The following is a 19,802-nucleotide window of genomic DNA, read 5'->3' on the forward strand; positions in this document are numbered from 1 at the left end:
TGTGAAAAAAACGCTGGTACACAGACCCATTGGAATGAATGGTTCAGGATTCAGTGCGGGTGCTATGCGTTCACGTCACACATTGCACCCACACGGAAAACCTCGCTTGTGTGAAAGGGGCCTAATTGTATAACATTGAAATAAACTCAAAAATAACTATTTCATAGGATTTTACTGATTTGTAAGACCGGATTTACATGCTGCGGACAGGCTGAAGTATGAACACACATTGTTAAAAAAGGGTATGATTTTGCAATGCAGTAATTTGCTATAAGGTTGTTACAGAGGTGGCAATTACTGCATCAGGAAAATTGTGGTAAGAAGGCATGTGGTGTTTATTGCATTTTTTTTAACTGCAACAAATACTACAAAGTATAAACCCAGCCTAGGGATGGGTTCACACACAGGTTTTTGTGACACATTTTTTGTGGATCAGCAGGAAGGAGAAGTATAAAGCATCATTCACACGTCTGTGTTTAGGTCAACGATTTGATCAGTGATTGTGAGCCAAAACCAGGATTGGAGCCTCCACAGACATAAGGTATAAGGGGAAGATCTGCACATGTTCTGTGTTTAGAGCCGCACCTGGTTTTGGCTCAAAATCACTGATGGAAATCACTGACCAAACACTGATGTGTGAATGAGGCATATTTTGCATGTTTCATTCTTTTCCAAAGCCTTCTTTCTTTGGATCAAAAAACTGCCACAAAATCAATGTATGGACCCACCCTAGCTTTGATAGGGGGAATTTATGATGAGGGGAATACAGTAGACCCACAGACACGTACGAATGACTCCATCATAATACACAGCTGCAGTCCACAATACTACATTAGGTTGTATGTATTATTCTAGCCAATAGCTATCCCTGAAGAGTTCAAATCAATCATTAGCTCTTAAACAAAGTTACAGTCTAGCCCAGGACTAACACCTCATACATTTCTTAATTTTAATTTTTTTATTTGGGGAGGCCCCAAAACATTGGGAAATGGCAAACAGAGTGAACAAACTGCGCTAGAGTATAACAATGAATGGCTGCGGCCGGTGTATTTCTTTCCTCTGCCCAAGGTACGGACAACTCCTGTGGGATCCATGCGTGGTTCATTTTAATGAATGTAAGCTTGTCCACATTGGCTGTCCGGTGAATGCGCCTGTCCATGATCACACCCCCTTTCTTGCTAAACACGTTTGGACAATACACTTGCCGCAGGGCAAGCCAGCACCTCCAAGGCATAAAGAGCAAGCTCAGGCCATGTGTCCAATTTCAAGACCCAGAAGATAAATGGGGCAGACACATCAGTCAGTACATGCAGACGTTTCCACACGTACTCTTCCACCATGTTGCTGAAACGCTGTCTCCTGCTAAGATGGTCCGTATCAGATGGTGGTGCTGGATGTTGTGGAGTGCTGATAAAGCTTTACCACATTTTGGCCATTTTAACCCTCTCTTCTGAGGTGGTGCCGGTGCCCCAGCTGCGTTGGAGATATCCTTCTCCTCCTTCGCCTCGTGCTTCCACTGAGCCCCTGCCCGCAGCTGGGAATGTCATTGTGGTGCGTTTACCAGCACGCGTTTGTATTCACGCATCTTCCAATCACGTTATATTGACGGAAGTACGGATGGCACGTTGTCCTTGTAGTGGGGATCCACCAGGGTGGCCACTTAGTAATTAGCAATGATAACAATCAGGACAATTCGGCGGTCATTGCACAGGCACTGCAGCATGTACTCGCTCATGTGTGCCAGGCTGCCCAGAAGTAACGAGAACCCACACCTCAGTGATGCCTGTGAGCTGGTTTGGCTGTCACCCTGCTATGAACACTATTCCCCATCATCACCATCCTCCTCATACTCCAAACCAGTGCCCTGGCTGGACAGTTCTGTTGGTGCAGGAACCCACCCTCCGCGCAACTTGTGGATGACTGGCCTAATAACCGGGAAATGATCCCTGTTCTTCCTCCCCTTTCTCATGTGCCACCACCTCATCCATTATCTCCTAAAGCGTTTTATCAAGAAAGCATAGAAGTGGGATAGTAACACTGATGAAGGCGTCTTCAGAGCTGGCCATTTTGGTGAAGTGCTCAAAACAGTGCAACTCGGCACACATGAAGGCCCACCCGCTGGTGGTGCTGTTCCGCAGAACGATTCACCCATGAGTGCTGCAGCTGAAACTCTACTATTGTAACACCTCAGAGTGGTGTTACCACTCCTGCACCCTGCTACTGTCTTTATTGGTCTAACATCATGTCATCTTATTTATTTATTTATTTCCATGTCCTCGACACTGTGCATTCTTAATCTTGTTATGTAACTGTTTATTACATGTAATGTGCCTAGTTCACCAGCAGGTGGCAGCAAACATAGCAGAGCTATCTTAGATAGAATGGAACTTTCCATTCCATTCTAAACCCCCCCTCTGGAGAGAAGTGGGCTAGTCCTACTTCCTGCAGGAAGGGTGGGGACCAGTTAGTTAGTTTCTAGGTCTTCCCTAGACAGGGGAAGGGTGTGCAGGGGCATGTCTCTTCTGGACGTGCCCATGCCAGCCAGAACACCCTTTGCTCTGGTGGACATGGAGTAGAATTAACTAATTGTTCACAGTATCGTTTACGTACTAACTCAATGTATATCTTTTTACTGCCTAAATAAAGTACACTAAAATTATTTTTATTAAATTGAATATTAAAATTATCTGCAACAAATTAGGCTTGGTAGGATGAGGGGGGATATCTCAGACTGATGATGCTGATCCCTACAATCATCCCTACCACTAGAACTCCTGATATTGCCCCCTCGTCTATATGTAATCATAGGGCTACTGCCTACCAGGTGACCAACATCCGGATCAGTTTTAAGAATGTCCCAATTTTCAGTGAGTAACCTGCGTATCTCGCTGCTTGCTGTATCGAAAGTACCAATAATTCGTATCTGTGCCTCTTCAGATGTTCTGTTCCTAGGATGCAAAAGTTCTTCTCTATTACATGCTGCTGCATGTTGATATGCTTCCTTCAGAATAGGTTTCGGATAACCTTTATCTGTAAACCGTTTTTTTAAGGTCATCAGCCGAGGCCTTAAAATCGGACCACTGGGAGCAATTACGTCTCATCCTGAGATATTGCCCCTTTGGAATGCCCCTCTTGAGCGGGTAAGGATGTCCACTCTCCCATCTCAAGAGGGCATTCGTGGCCGTCAGTTTTCGGAACACTTTCGTTGCAATATGACCCGAAGGGTCAATCTCAATCGTAAGATCCAGAAAGGTGAGCCGTTTTTCATCAATTTCTGATGTAAAAAATAGACCCAGAGAGTTGATGTTCAATCTTGAAACAAAATTCAAAAAGCTTTCTTTCGTGCCTCTCCACAAAAGGGGGTGACATGCAGTGACAACAGTGGTCTTATTAACTTGCTCCTGATGAACCAACAAACAAGTTGGACAAGAGAAACGCGTCGAGCAAATTATTTCTGTTGTTACAGCTACAGACTACTTGCTGACTGTAGGAGCCTAGTGGCCTGTTTCTGTGTTCTAATTACCGGCTGAGGGTTGGACTATCCTACTAGTGTTACCTGACATTGTGTGGTGTGCAGTGTCTCCTTTACAGGAGACCTGTCACATTACTCACTGTTTCAATCAGGTACATATGTATGGATGTCATAATCTCGCCCCATGCTGGTTGAGGAACACGCTACACATTATTGACTCCTTACATTTTGGAGTTCTAGTGGTAGGGATGATTGTAGGGATCAGCATCATCAGTCTGAGATATCCCCCCTCACCCTACCAAGCCTAATTTGTTGCAGATAATTTTAATATTCAATTTAATAAAAATAATTTTAGCGTACTTTATTTAGGCAGTAAAAAGATATACTGGTGGACACGGAGGCCTAAGCTTGAAGCCTCAGAAGCCAGGAGGAAAATTCCCTGGCATAACCTAGAGTCAGACTACAGAGAAGAAGTGCAGCATACAGAAGAAGCTGAGTTATACAGCCAGCCTGTCAGTATAGCAGAGTCAGAGAGGAACAGAGATATAGCAGAGTTGAGTTTGCCTGCTAGTTTAATGCTAAAGCCTGCTAGAACCAAGAGAAAGCTTGAAACTGTTTGAAGAAATGTTTTTTCAAGTAAAGCTGCCATCGAACTGCATCTCAAGGTCTGGACTCAAGTTATTTCTTCAAATCCCTCAATTATTCTCTCTATTTATTTCTTTGGAGCCAAAGCCTGGGGTCCAGCCGTATCCAGGTAGGCGCACCGTGATACACATAAAGAGACATTTTATGCCGCACTATACCACTCAGCATTCCTACACCTGGGTCACGTTATAGAGAGGGCCCTGGGGGGAGGCGTCCATTGCAATTTTGGTGTCACGAACAGGATTTACTTGTGTGCCTCTAAGCTACAGGCCTACATAATTGTCAAAGAACCCCCTAAAAATGTATTTACTATGTTTATTGTGGAGCAACAGGCGCAGGATTCTTTGTCTGTGATGGCGTATGTTCTTTTTGTACCACAAGAGCGGGAAAACACAGAACTGCCCAGCCCAAGAGCATGAAATGACAGCCCTGCTCACCGGGAACTTCCCAGTGCAATGGCAGGAAGAGAAGATTCCACCCCTAAGACTCCTCTTCCCTTACCAGTTTGCAGTAGCCAAGAAGAAGATAAGATGGCACGACCTCTGCAGCCTAACGTGGGAGAGATGAGCCCGAAGTTCAATCCGCCCTGGGAGAGTGAGACTCTCACAAGTGAAGCGGCTGGAGCATCAACTCAGAAGCCCAGGAAGAGCCAGCCTGATGCCCCGCTGAACCCTATGGTTCCACCGGAGTTGACAGCCCACACCCAGATGATGTGGGACTACAAAAAGTCCTGGACCATCCACGGCCGGGGAATCCACAGCTGGAGAGACACCAAGTGACCGTCCTATGGTTCTCCATCGAGCGCGGCAGTGGCTTCATGCCAGATGAGGAAGCCGGCAAGGAGCTGTTCGTAGGCCATAGGTCTGTAAAACGCCCCTATCCTGACCCTGCCCCAGGCCCGCCTTATTCTGTACACGGGGGATCACGTGGAATTAACCCCCATGCGCTCCATGAAGGGATCATTTGCCTCCAGGGTGAACCTCCTATCCAAGCCCCTATGCCAGCAGTTGAGTGTTGGCAGGAGGATCCAGCAGTAGAGTTGAGCGAACTTTAGGGTTTTTGGCACCCGGATCCAAACCCGAACATTAAAAGTTCGGGTTCGGTGTTCGGCAATTTTTATGGCGCATTTTGAAAGGCTGCAAAGCCTACTATTGGCATGGCTGTGATTGGCCAACTGCAGCATGTGACCCAGAATCTATTTAAGCTGGAGTCACGTAGCGCCGCCCGTCACTCTGCTCGGATTAGTGTAGGGAGAGGCTGCAGTTGCTGTGAGGGAGAGATCAAGGAGAAATCTTATCAAGAACTGTTTTTTTAAATCAGCGATCTACAGCAAATGTGTTTTTGTGGGTGCAGTGCACAATTTTTAATTTTTAATTTTATTTTTTTGTATTGTTTTTTATTAATTTTAAATGAATAAACATACAAACAAGAGCGATGTCTCACCGCCATTAATAATATCCGGCATAGGGGCTTGGACAGGAGGGTCACCCTGGTGGCAAATGATTATTTGTGAAATGCCTTTTCCATGAACATACGGATAGTAACAGAAGTCCAACGAAACTAACAGTATCAGACAATCATCTCCGTAAAATATTACGGGAGATATCCCCAAGAAAACCAGAACATACTAACCAGATACAGTCCCTAGTGGGCTCCCAGGGTCAAAGCAGTGAAATCTTCTCTGACCTAATGAGCAGTGATATCTCGTGAAAGTAATGTATAGAACAACACAAACAGATAAGGGGGAAAAAAAAGAAACCAAAACAAGAACCTAGATGCTCGGGAGTATCTGGACGCTGTGGCCCCCCCCTCCCCCAGCTCATGACAGTATAACCAGTAGTTCGCCCAATACCGTCTGTTGCAGGAACCAAGTAGTCCCTAAAAAGCATTTGTGTATGGCCTTACGGACGTGCAACGGCAGAATATTAATAAAACTTTCCCACACCTGAAAGAAGTGGTCCACTTTTTTGTCTTTTTGATGCGAGGCCTCCACCCAGTCCATACGCATGATATAGGAGAGTTTCTCCAAGAACAATCTGAAGGGGGGAATTGTGGGTTGTATCCAGACTTGTAGGATCGCCTTAGTTCCTGCTACTGCCACAAAATGTAGCAACTTCCTACACCCTGGGGTACAGTTATATTTATCCTATCTAAATAACCGAACAGCGCCCAAAGCGGGTCGTGCGGGGTAAAAGTGGTTAAGTGTGTGTTAGTGAAGGTGATGACTTTGTCCCAGAACTGTTGCATCATTGGGCAGTCCCATAGACAGTGGTAAAGTCCTGCATCCGAATCCCCACATTTAAAACAATTGTTGGAATCGTATATGCCCATTCTAAACCCCCGTCTCGGCGTCAGATAGGACCTGTGGCAGATTTGTAGGATCATTACTGTGTATCTTGCTACAGGTAAATGTTTGTATGAGAACTCCAATGCCTGGAGTATCGTTAATGGGGTAGCCTGCGGCACTTCCGCCTGCCATCTAGTCATAGGGGCTGTAGATGCGGACTAGTCAATTGGTACATGGAGGAACTGGTACTTTGATTAAATCTGTTTCTTCCCCTTATTGAGGTTCGAGAACCATCGTCTAAAATATGGGCTCCATTCGGAGTCCGCCATGGCGAAAATGACTCTAGTGATATAATTTTTCGCTTGTAAGTACGAGAAAAAGGGGAAAACTATATGTGGGTATTCCTTCTGCAGGTCCTGGAGCCGTTTAACCATTCGTGTTTGCGCGCTGATGAGTTTGTCAATGCTAGTGATGCCGTGCGATTGCCAGCATTTAAATGTGGGGTGGGAAGATCCGTTCTGAAAAGGTGGGATTCCTTACTAACGTCAGATGCACCGAAAAAAAAAGATGCACAGACCTCTTGCCCTGTACCACACCCTCCATGTCGTCATGAGTAGGGGGTTCGTTTTAACCGCTTGTGGAAGATCCCCAAACGAGAGATGCAGTAGGTTCAATAACGCAATATGTGGAACAAAGGCTTGATCTAGCGTAGCCAGAGTATATTTTGACGTAGAATGCAACCAGTCCCACACCACTCGCATTAGAGCCGCATTGTTGTACAGTCTGGTATCAGGGAAGTTTAGGCCCCCATTTAGTTTTGGTTGTCGCAGTGTGTGCCAAGCTATTCTAGGGCGCCTCCCATTCCAGACAAATGTTCTATACAGGTAGTTTATCCTTTTCCCGTCTTTAGGCCGAAGGCAGATAGGCATCTGGAGTATATACAATAGCTTGGGAAACTCTGACATCTTAAGTAGATTTGACCTCCCTAAATAGGAAAGTGTGAAATGCTTCCAGCTCGCCAGGGTCGACTCCAGAGAGGAGAGATATGGTCCTATGTTGCAGTTATATATTTGGGATGGCTTTTTAGGGATAGAGACCCCTAGGTATGTTATGGACTCATCTTTCCATGAAAATGGGAAGGCCCTTGTCCACATCGGTCTCCTGGGTCCGCTCACTAGCAGTGCTTCTGTTTTGTCCAAGTTAATGGTATATCCTGATAATACACCAATATCCCGGATCTCAGTTAACAAAGCGTACAGTGAATTTTCAGGATCGGAGATCATCAGCAGGACATTGTCCGCAAATGCCGCCGCTCTTAATTCTGTGTTACCTATCACCACCCTACGAAAGCTATGCGTGGAGTGAAGATGGTACAGGAGCGGATCCAGGGACAGATTAAACAAGATGGGGGAGAGGGACACTGTGTCGAAAGCCTTCTCGGCGTCTAAGCTGAGAAGGAGTATTTGTGGTCGTGTGGGGTCCTGTGCCGCAACCGTTGCTGCCACTACTCTGCGGACATTATGAACCGCGTGCCTCCCTTGGGTGAAACCTATCTGGGTGGGGTGGATTAAGGTCGGGATAAAGGTTTGCATCCTATTTGCAATAATCTTAGCTTGGGAAGCACTATCACCCTCGATTCTGTAAAACTATCTACCTCCACCCCCTCTTTGTATATTTGCTAGTATATCGTGGCCATGGTTGGAATAATCTCTGGAGCTAATATCTTATAATATTCTGCCGTTAGGCCGTCTGGCCCCGGTGTTTTGCGATTGTGGGATTCAGAGATGACTCGCTTCACCTCCTCCTCAGTAGGTGGATGCCCGGAGATCACGGGCATCCAGTATGGTTTTACAGCCTTGCCCCTTACGCACAGAGAATGTTCCACATTCTCTGAATCTTCGGATGATGTTGATGATGATAGATGCAAAGTCTTTGCAATTTTTCGCTGGGTAACACCTTTCTGATATTGCTCCACTATCTTTCTGCGCAACATTGTGGGAATTGGTGATCCTCTACCCATCTTGGCTTCTGAGAGACATTGCCACTCTGAGAAGCTCTTTTTATACCCAATCATGTTGCCAATTGACCTAATTAGTGTTAATTGGTCTTCCAGCTCTTCGTTATGCTCAAATTTACTTTTTCCAGCCTCTTATTGCTACTTGTCCCAACTTTTTGGGGATTTGTTGACACCGTGAAAATTTGAATCAACGTATTTTTCCTTTAACCACTTCAGCCCCGCTAGGTGAAACCCCCTTCATGACCAGGCCACTTTTTACACTTCGGCACTACACTCCTTTCACCGTTTATCGCTCGGTCATGCAACTTACCACCCAAATGAATTTTACCTCCTTTTCTTCTCACTAATGGAGCTTTCATTTGGTGGTATTTTATTGCTGCTGACATTTTTACTTTTTTTGTTATTAATCAAAATATAACGATTTTTTTGCAAAAAAATGACATTTTTCACTTTCAGCTGTGAAATTTTGCAAAACAAACGACATCCATATATAAATTTTTCGCTAAATTTATAGTTCTACATGTCTCTGATAAAAAAAAAATGTTTGGGCAAAAAAAAAATGGTTTGGGTAAAAGTTATAGCATTTACAAACTATGGTACAAAAATGTGAATTTCCGCTTTTTGAAACGGCTCTGATTTTCTGAGCACTTGTCATGTTTCCTGAGGTTCTACAATGCCCAAACAGTATAACTACCCCACAAATGACCCCATTTCGGAAAGTAGACACCCTAAGGTATTCGCTGATGGGCATAGTGAGTTCATAGAACTTTTTATTTTTTGTCACAAGTTAGCGGAAAATGATGATGATTTTTTTTTTTTTTTCTTACAAAGTCTCATATTCCACTAACTTGCGACAAAAAATAAAAAATTCTAGGAACTCGCCATGCCCCTCACAGAATACCTTGGGGTGTCTTCTTTCCAAAATGGGGTCACTTGTGGCGTAGTTATACTGCCCTGGCAATTTAGGGGCCCAAATGTGTGAGAAGAACTTTGCAATCAAAATGTGTAAGAAATGACCGGTGAAATCCGAAAGGTGCACTTTGGAATATGCGCCCCTTTGCCCACCTTGGCAGCAAAAAAGTGTCACACATGTGGTATCGCCGTACTCAGGAGAAGTTGGGGAATGTGTTTTGGGGTGTCATTTTACATATACCCATGCTGGGTGAGAGAAATATCTTGGCAAAAGACAACTTTTCCCATTTTTTTATACAAAGTTGGCATTTGACCAAGATATTTTTCTCACCCAGCATGGGTATATGTAAAATGACACCCCAAAACACATTCCCCAACTTCTCCTGAGTACGGCGATACCAGATGTGTCACACTTTTTTGCTGCCAAGGTGGGCAAAGGGGCACATATTCCAAAGTGCACCTTTCGGATTTTGCAGGGCATTTTTTACACATTTTGATTGCAAGGTACTTCTCACACATTTGGGCCCCTAAATTGCCAGGGCAGTATAACTACGCCACAAGTGACCCCATTTTGGAAAGAAGACACCCCAAGGTATTCCGTGAAGGGCACGGCGAGTTCCTAGAATTTTTTATTTTTTGTCACAAGTTAGCGGAAAATGATGATTTTTTTTTTTTTCTCTTTTTTCCTTACAAAGTCTCATATTCCACTAACTTGCGACAAAAAATAAAAAATTCTAGGAACTCGCCATGCCCCTCACAGAATACCTTGGGGTGTCTTCTTTCCAAAATGGGGTCACTTGTGGCGTAGTTATACTGCCCTGGCAATTTAGGGGCCCATATGTGTGAGAAGTACTTTGCAACCAAAATCTGTAAAAAATGACCGGTGAAATACGAAAGGTGCACTTTGGAATATGCGCCCCTTTGCCCACCTTGGCATCAAAAAAGTGTCACACATCTGGTATCGCCGTACTCAGGAGAAGTTGGGGAATGTGTTTTGGGGTGTCATTTTACATATACCCATGCTGGGTGAGAGAAATATCTTGGCAAACGACAACTTTTCCCATTTTTTTATACAAAGTTGGCATTTGACCAAGATATTTTTCTCACCCAGCATGGGTATATGTAAAATGACACCCCAAAACACATTCCCCAACTTCTTCTGAGTACGGCGATACCAGATGTGTCACACTTTTTTGCAGCCTAGATGCGCAAAGGGGCCCAAATTCCTTTTAGGAGGGCATTTTTAGACATTTGGATCCCAGACTTCTTCTCACGCTTTAGGGCCCCTAAAAAGCCAGGGCAGTATAAATACCCCACATGTGACCCCACTTTGGAAAGAAGACACCCCAAGGTATCCAATGAGGGGCCTGGCAAGTTCATAGAATTTTTTTTTTTTTCGCATAAGTTAGCGGAAATTGATTTTTTTTTTGTTTTTTCTCACAAAGTCTCACTTTCCGCTAACTTAGGACAAAAATTTCAATCTTTCATGGACTCAATATGCCCCTCAGCAAATACCTTGGGGTGTCTTCTTTCCAAAATGGGGTCAGTTGTGGGGTGTTTGTACTGCCCTGGCATTTGAGGGTCTCCGCAATCATTGCATGTATGGCCAGCATTAGGAGTTTCTGCTATTCTCCTCATATTGAGCATACAGGTAATGAGATTTTTTTTTCCGTTCAGCCTCTGGGCTGAAAGAAAAAAATGAACGGCACAGATTTCTTCATTCGCTTCGATCAATGTGGATGAAAAAATCTCTGCCAAAAAAAAAAATGGAGGGGAAAGGCGTCTGCCAGGACATAGGAGCTCCGCCCTACATCCATACCCACTTAGCTCTTATGCCCTGGCAAACCAGATTTCTCCATTCACATCAATCGATGTGGATGAATAAATCATTGCCGGGATTTTTTTTTTTTATATATATATATATATACAAAATGCTTGCCAAAGCATAGGAACGCCGCCTCCTCCTCAGCTCGTATGCCTTGGCAAACGTATCTGTCACTGCAGAGGAGAAAATCCCGTCTTGCAGCGCCGCATACACCGACTTGCGTGTAATCTGACAGCAGCGCAATGCTTCTGTCAGAATGCACATCGGTGCTGCAGCTAGTAGATCGGTTGGTCCACCTGGAAGGTAAAAAGACAAAAAAAAAAAAAAAAAAAACAGGCCACAACGCAATAATTTTATTAACTTTGGAACAGAACATGTAACTTTAACTTTTGGAACTAAACATTAACCTGTTTGCTTACCTGTTTTTTTTTTTTTTTTTTTTTTTTTTTTTTTACCTTTATAGAACAAACCTCTCCTTCCCCATGGGTCAATGTGCAAAGCGCAAATCGCCCAAAGATGTGGCGAAGTGCGTTATGCACTTTGTCCCATGTGAAAGGAGACGTTTGCAGCAGCTGTGAGTGAATGGGCCCTAATAGCCCTGTGTGCCTATCCTGGTGAGATGTGATCCCTATGCTAGGTGTACCTGTGTGTGGTACTTTCGGAAACACTCCCCTAAGCATAGGGCAGGGTGGTCGGGACAGTCAGGACAGAAATAACGGGTGTCACGCCTTATTCCACTCCTGCTACAGACACGACATTTTTTTCGGGGTGGCGGTCGGTTTGAGGTACCAGCAACGACACTGGGGAAGTGTCGCTCGTGTAGACGGCTAACTACACTGGTGGATGGGGCCACGGAACCTCCTGGATACAGGAGGTTCGCGATGATCTCTTCCTGAAATTTGAGGAAGGATCCAGTTCTCCCAGCCTTACTGTAGAGAACAAAACTATTGTACAGAGCCAATTGAATTAAATATACAGACACCTTCTTATACCAGCGTCTGGTGCGTCGGGAAACTAAATACGGAGCCAACATCTGGTCATTGAAGTCGACCCCTCCCATGTGGAGGTTATAGTCGTGGACTGAGAGGGGCTTTTCAATGACACGGGTTGCTCGCTCAATTTGTATTGTCGTGTCTGCGTGAATGGAGGAGAGCATGTAAACGTCACGCTTGTCTCTCCATTTCACCGCGAGCAGTTCTTCGTTACACAGTGCGGCCCTCTGCCCCCTTGCAAGACGGGTGGTAACGAGCCGTTGGGGGAAGCCCGCGCGACTAGTTCGCGCGGTACCACAGGCGCCAATCCGTTCTAGAAACAAATGCCTAAAGAGGGCCACACTTGTGTAGAAATTGTCCACATAAAGATGGTACCCCTTGCCGAATAAGGGTGACACCAAGTCCCAAACTGTCTTCCCACTGCTCCCCAGGTAGTCAGGGCAACCGACCGGCTCCAGGGTCTGATCTTTTCCCTCATAGACCCGAAATTTGTGGGTATAGCCTGTGGCCCTTTCACAGAGCTTATACAATTTGACCCCATACCGGGCGCGCTTGCTTGGGATGTATTGTTTGAAGCCAAGGCGCCCGGTAAAATGTATTAGGGACTCGTCTATGCAGATGTTTTGCTCAGGGGTATAAATATCTGCAAATTTCTGGTTGAAATGGTCTATGAGGGGCCGAATTTTGTGGAGCCGGTCAAAAGCAGGGTGGCCCCTGGGACGGGAGGCGGTGTTGTCGCTAAAGTGCAGGAAACGCAGGATGACCTCAAATCGTGTCCTGGACATAGCAGCAGAGAACATGGGCATGTGATGAATTGGGTTCGTGGACCAATATGACCGCAATTCATGTTTTTTTGTCAGGCCCATGTTGAGGAGGAGGCCCAGAAAAGTTTTAAATTCGGAAACTTGGACTGGTTTCCACCGGAAAGGCTGGGCATAAAAGCTTTCCGGGTTAGCGGTGATAAATTGTGTGGCATACCGGTTTGTCTCTGCCACGACTAAGTCTAAAAGCTCCGCAGTCAAGAACAGCTCAAAAAATCCCAGGGCCGAACCGATCTGAGCCGTCTCAACCCGAACTCCAGACTGGGCGGTGAAAGGGAAAACTACGGGTGCGGCTGAAGTTGGGGACTGCCAATCAGGGTTTGCCAGCACCTCTGGGATTCTAGGGGCTCTACGGGCACGTCTTTGCGGTGGCTGCGACGGGGTCACTACTGCACGTGCCACCGTACCAGCTTCAACTGCCCTTCTGGTGCTCGCTACTTCACCAGGTTGTACGGCAGTGCTGGTACTAGGTCCAGGAAGGGCTGGGCTGCTGGTGTATGCCTCACCACGTAATCCGACAGCACCAGCCCCACTCTGCTGCTCTTGAAGCGGATCCTGCGCAACCTGCGGTCTAGCGACACGGGGCCGGGTACGCCTGGTGCTATCAGGGACCTCAGCCTCCTCGTCCGAACTTTGGGTCAGAGAGCCACTGCTTTCTACAGGTTCGTATTCTGACCCGCTGGATTCATCAGATGAGGGTTCCCACTCCTCATCCGACTGGGTCAGAAGCCTGTAGGCCTCTTCAGAGGAATACCCCCTGTTTGACATGTGGGCAACTAAATTTAGGGGTATTCCCTGAGACTACCCAAGAAAAAAAAAGCAAGCCTGTCTTACAAAGGGGAGGCTAGCGAAGTACCGGAGGCTGCTGCGGTTGATAAAAAATATCAAAACTGATTTTTTTATCGCCGCAGTGCGTGTAAAGTGAATGTGCAGTGATCAAAAAAAAAAAAATTTTTGTCACTGCGGTGGGGCGGGTGTGGGCGAACGCACGTGTGGGCGACCGATCAGGCCTGATCGGGCAAACACTGCGTTTTGGGTGGAGGGCGAACTAAAGTGACACTAGTACTATTATAGATCTGACCGTGATCAGTTTTGATCACTTTCAGATACTATAAAAGTACAAATGCTGATTAGCGATACGCTAATCAGCGAATAACGGACTGCGGTGCGGTGGGCTGGGCGCTAACTGATCGCTAACTACCTAACCAAGGGACCTAAACTATACCTAAAACCTAACGGTCAATAACAGTGAAAAAAAAAAGTGACAGTTTGCACTGATCACTTTTTTCCTTTCACTAGTGATTGACAGGGGGGGATAAAAGGGGTGATCAAAGGGTTAATTGGGGTGATCTGGGGGCTAAATGTGGTGTGGTGGGTACTCACAGTAAAGATGTGCTCCTCTGCTCCTCTGCTGGAACCAACCGACCAAAAGAAGGAGCAGAGGAGCACAGCAGCCATATAACCCCATCATATTTACTAATATGTGGGGTTATATGGCTGCTGATTGGATTTTTTAAAAATCAGCAGCCTGCCAGCCAATGATCGTGGCCGGCAGGCTGCTGACGAAATAGTCTTCTGCGAAATGCCGGCCCGCGATGCGCATGCGCGGGCCGGCTGTGACGTAATCTCGCGTCTCGCGAGAGGACGCGCCGATGCGTCCAGGAGGAACTAAACAACCACCTCCCGGACGCATCCGTGCGTACAGCGGTCGGGAGGTGGTTAAAATGATACATTTACTCGGATTAAACGTTTGATCTGTCATCTACGTTCTATTACAAATAAAATATTGACATTTGCCATTTCCACATCATTGCATTCAGTTTTTATTCACAATTTGTTTAGTGTCCCAACATGTCACGGACGGTGTACAGGAAACAAGACAATGCAACATGCATATATGACTCACTGGATCCAAAGCTAAGGAACCAAGAGGGAAACCCCTGCACAAAACCTGGCACTTTCCCTGGCTACTCAGCCTATGCAAAAATCCCAGAGATGGATGGTTGCATATCCACGTACCTCGACTATATAACACCTGAACACCCTACAATAGTGAGGGGACACGACCACCGGCTCCCTACACCAGACACGGAGGGCGTCAGGGTCACCTGGGATCCAGCAAACAGAAAATAACAGATAAATGTACAGCACTTAATTTAGTAGCAGACTGGGAAATAGGATCAGCATGCACACACACTCCAGGAAGAATTATAAGCCGCCCAGTAATGCATTATGGGGAGGAATTTAAAGGGAAGCAATCAGTCCAACTACATGACAGCTGAGAGAGGCTAACGAGATGAGGAACTGAACAGCACAACAAAGAAAACTCAAGGAGGAGGTTCTGAAAGGCTTCTGTCAGAGCTTCTCAGCTGTCTGGTTGTGACAGTACCCCTCCCTCTACGAGTGGACTCCGGACACTCAGAGCCCACCTTCTCAGGATGGGACCTATGGAAAGCCCTGATGAGACGAGAGGCCTTAATGTCCGTCACTGGGACCCACATCCTCTCCTCAGGACCATAACCCTCCCAATGAACAAGGTATTGAAGAGAACCGCGGACAAGACGAGAATCCACAATCCTAGAGACCTGAAATTCAAGATTCCCATCAACCATAATCGGAGGAGGAGGCAAAGGCGAGGGTATTATGGGTTGAACATAAGGTTTCAATAAGGACTTATGAAAAACATTATGGATCTTCCAAGTCTGAGGAAGATCAAGACGGTAGGCAACAGGATTGATGACAGACAGGATTTTGTAAGGCCCAATAAACCTAGGACCCAACTTCCAGGAGGGAACCTTCAATTTGATATTCTTGGTAGACAACCACACCAGATCACCAACATTCAGGTCCGGACCAAGCACACATCTCTTATCTGCCACACGCTTATATCTCTCACTCATGCTCTTTAGATTATCCTGAATCTTTTGCCAAATAGATGACAAAGACGAGGAGAATCTGTCCTCATCAGGTAAACCAGAAGACCCCTCTCCCGAGAAAGTCCCAAACTGCGGATGAAACCCATAAGCACCAAAAAATGGTGACTTATCAGAGGGCTCCTGACGACGGTTATTTAAAGCAAACTCAGCAAGGGACAAAAAAGAACACCAATCCTCTTGATTCTCCGCCACAAAACAGCGCAGATATGTCTCCAGATTCTGATTGACGCGCTCTGTCTGGCCATTCAACTGCGGGTGGAAAGCAGAAGAGAATGACAACCGAACCCCCAAGCGAGAACAGAAAGCCTTCCAGAATCTGGAAACAAACTGCGTGTCCCTATCAGAGACTATGTCTGACGGAATACCATGCAATTTGACAATGTGGTCAATAAATGCCTGCGCCAGCGTCTTAGAATTGGGCAAACCAGGAAAAGGGATGAAATGCACCATTTTGCTAAAACGGTCCACCACCACCAGAATCACAGTCTTCCCCGAAGATCGAGGCAGGTCCGTTATGAAGTCCATGGACAGATGTGTCCAAGGACGGGAAGGAATGGGTAAGGGAAGGAGAGGACCTGATGGCCGTGAATGAGGGACTTTGGCACGAGCGCAAGTCTCGCAGGCTGCCACAAAACCCTCAACCGACTTACAAAGCGCAGGCCACCAGAATCTCCGAGTGATGAGATCCAGTGTGGCTCTTGCCCCCGGATGCCCAGCAAGGACCGTATCGTGGTGTTTCTTAAAAATCTTGTGTCTTAAAGCGAGAGGCACAAACAACCTCCCAGGAGGACAAAGATCAGGAGCCTCTGACTGGGCTGCCTGCACCTCTGCCTCCAATTCAGAAAAAAGAGCAGAGACCACCACACCTTCAGCCAAAATGGGACCCGGGTCTTCAAAATTCCCGCCTCCCGGAAAACAACGTGACAGGGCATCTGCCTTCACATTCTTAACTCCAGGGCGGAACGTGACAACAAAATTAAACCTAGAAAAGAACAAAGACCATCTGGCCTGTCTCGGGCTCAGACGCTTGGCTGACTCCAAGTAGGCCAGATTTTTATGATCAGTAAATACGGTAATAGGGTGTCTGGCTCCCTCTAGCCAATGGTGCCATTCCTCAAAAGCCAACTTGATGGCTAACAATTCCCTTTCTCCCACATCGCAATTTCTCTCTGCGGAGGAGAGTTTTTTCGAGGAAAAAAGGCACACGGTCGCCATTTGGCAGGAGAGGAACCCTGAGACAAGACCGCCCCCACACCCACCTCAGAAGCATCAACCTAAACTATGAAGGGTAAAGAAATATCAGGTTGCACCAGATTGAGAGCGGAAGCAAAACTCTCCTTGATATTAGAAAAAGCCTTACGCGCCTCTACTGACCAAGAAGAAAAATCTACCCCCTTTCTGGTCATATCAGTGAGTGGTTTAACAATAGAGGAATAATTCAAAATAAACTTCCTGTAATAATTGGCAAAGCCCAAAAAACGCATCAGCGCCTTCTGATTCTCAGGAAGCTCCCACTCAAGCACAGTGCGGACCTTCTCGGGGTCCATGCGAAAACCAGAAGCGGAGAGAAGAAACCCCAGAAATTGAATTTCTGGAACCGCAAACACACATTTTTCCAGTTTTGCATATAATTTATTCTCCCGCAGGATGAGCAAGACCTGACGTAAATGTTCCTTATGAGTTTTGAAATCAGGAGAAAAAATCAAAATGTCATCCAAATACACTAATACAAATTTTCCCATCAAGTGATAAAAAATGCTGTTCACGAAATGCTGAAAAACGGCTGGGGCATTCATCAAACCAAAAGGCATTACCAAATTCTCAAAATGGCCCTCAGGGGTATTGAAGGCCGTCTTCCATTCAGTCTCCTTCTCTGACCCTGACCAGGTTGTATGCCCCTCTTAGATCTAATTTGGAAAATACTTTAGCCCCAACAACCTGGTTAAACAGGTCCGGGATCAGAGGAAGCGGATAAGGGTCACGAATAGTGATACTGTTCAGCTTCCTGAAATCCAGACAAGGTCTTAAAGAACCATCTTTTTTCTTAACAAAGGAAAAACCAGAGGCAACAGGTGACTTCGAGGGTCGTATGTGTCCTTTTCTCAGACTCTCAGAGATATAAGCACGCATAGCGATCCTCTCAGGTTGGGAAAGATTGTATAAACGAGATTTAGGCAGCTTGGCGCCTGGGATGAGATTAATAAGGCAATCGTACTCCCTGTTCGGGGGCAAATCCTGAACTCCACTCTCAGAGAAGACATCCAAAAATTCTGAGATAAAAGATGGTACAGTCTTAGTAGCAACCTCAGAAACAGATGTCGTGAGGCAATTCTCTCTGCAAAAGTCACTCCAACCATTTATTTGCCTCGCTTGCCAATCAATGGTGGGGTTATGTTTAGTGAGCCAGGGTAGCCCCAACACTAGAGGAGTAGGCAAACCGCTAAGGACGAAACATGACACATCCTCAACATGAGCATCACTCACAATTAAACGGATATTGTGAACTATGCCCTTTAATGATTTCTGAGAAAGTGGAGCGGAATCAATAGCAAAAACAGGAATATCCTTTCCCAAAGTGCGCACCTGGAAACCATGAGTTATTGCAAATTGATTATCAATGAGATTGACAGCTGCTCCACTATCCACAAAAATCTCACAAAAAATGCTCTTGCTCTCTAGCGCCACCCTAGCAGGCAGGACAAAACGGGAACTACAAGCAAACTGAAAACCTTCAATATCCGCCTCAACCCTGCCAATAGTAACAGACGGAACATTTTTAAAAGATTTTTTCCTGTTTGTTTCTTTATTACTCCCAGAAAACTGCCTGAATCTCCTAGAGGGACAAACATTTGCCAAATGATTTATACCTCCTTTAACAAAAACAAACCCTCCCATGCGAGCTGAATCTTCTATTGTCAGAAGCAATCAACCCCAGCTGCAGAAGGGGCTGAAAGCGACCGAGACCCCTGCGCACAGAATGAAACCGCTGCACTGTCCTGGGACTGAGTATGACAGGAAGGAGATATCTCTCCTCTCTCTCTAAGACGCCTGTCAATACGAACGGCCTGAGACATAGCAGAGTCCAAGGAAATAGGCCTCTCATGAAAGGCAAATGCATCTTTCAAACCCTCTGAAAGACCATGGCAAAATTTACTTCGGAGTGCAGCATCATTTCAACCAGTATCAGCTGCCCATCTCCGAAATTCTGAGCAGTATATCTCTGCGGATTGTTTACCCTGGCGTAATAGACGTAGTCTAGACTCAGCCAGAGCAATACGATCCGGATCATCATATATCTGACCCAGGGCTAAAAAGAATTCATCCACTGAACGGAGAGGCCAGGCCCCCTCCGGCAGCGAAAAGGCCCTAGACTGAGCGTTACCCCTGAGCAGCGATATAATGATCCCCACCCTCTTTTCCTCATCACCAGAGGAATGGGGAAGAAGGCGAAAGTGGAGTTTGCAAGCCTCTCTAAAACGCACAAAATTCTCACTACCCCCGGAGAACGTATCCGGGAGCGAGATCTTAGGCTCAGAACAAACTCCATGAACGCCAGCTGAACCGGTCACTTGAAGCTGAGAAAAAGTCTTACGGAGATCAGCTACCTCCAATGAAAGACCCTGGAAGCGTTCAGCCAAAAGTGAAACCGGATCCATGCTTGAGACGGTTTTGGCGGCTTATAATGTCACGGACGGTGTACAGGAAACAAGACAATGCAACATGCATATATGACTCACTGGATCCAAAGCTAAGGAACCAAGAGGGAGACCCCTGCACAAAACCTGGCACTTTCCCTGGCTGCTCAGCCTATGCAAAAATCCCAGAGGTGGATGGTTGCATATCCACGTACCTCGACTATATAACACCTGAACACCCTACAATAGTGAGGGGACAC

Source organism: Bufo gargarizans, chromosome 5 (genome assembly GCF_014858855.1).
Source record: "Bufo gargarizans isolate SCDJY-AF-19 chromosome 5, ASM1485885v1, whole genome shotgun sequence".
NCBI lineage: Eukaryota > Metazoa > Chordata > Amphibia > Anura > Bufonidae > Bufo > Bufo gargarizans.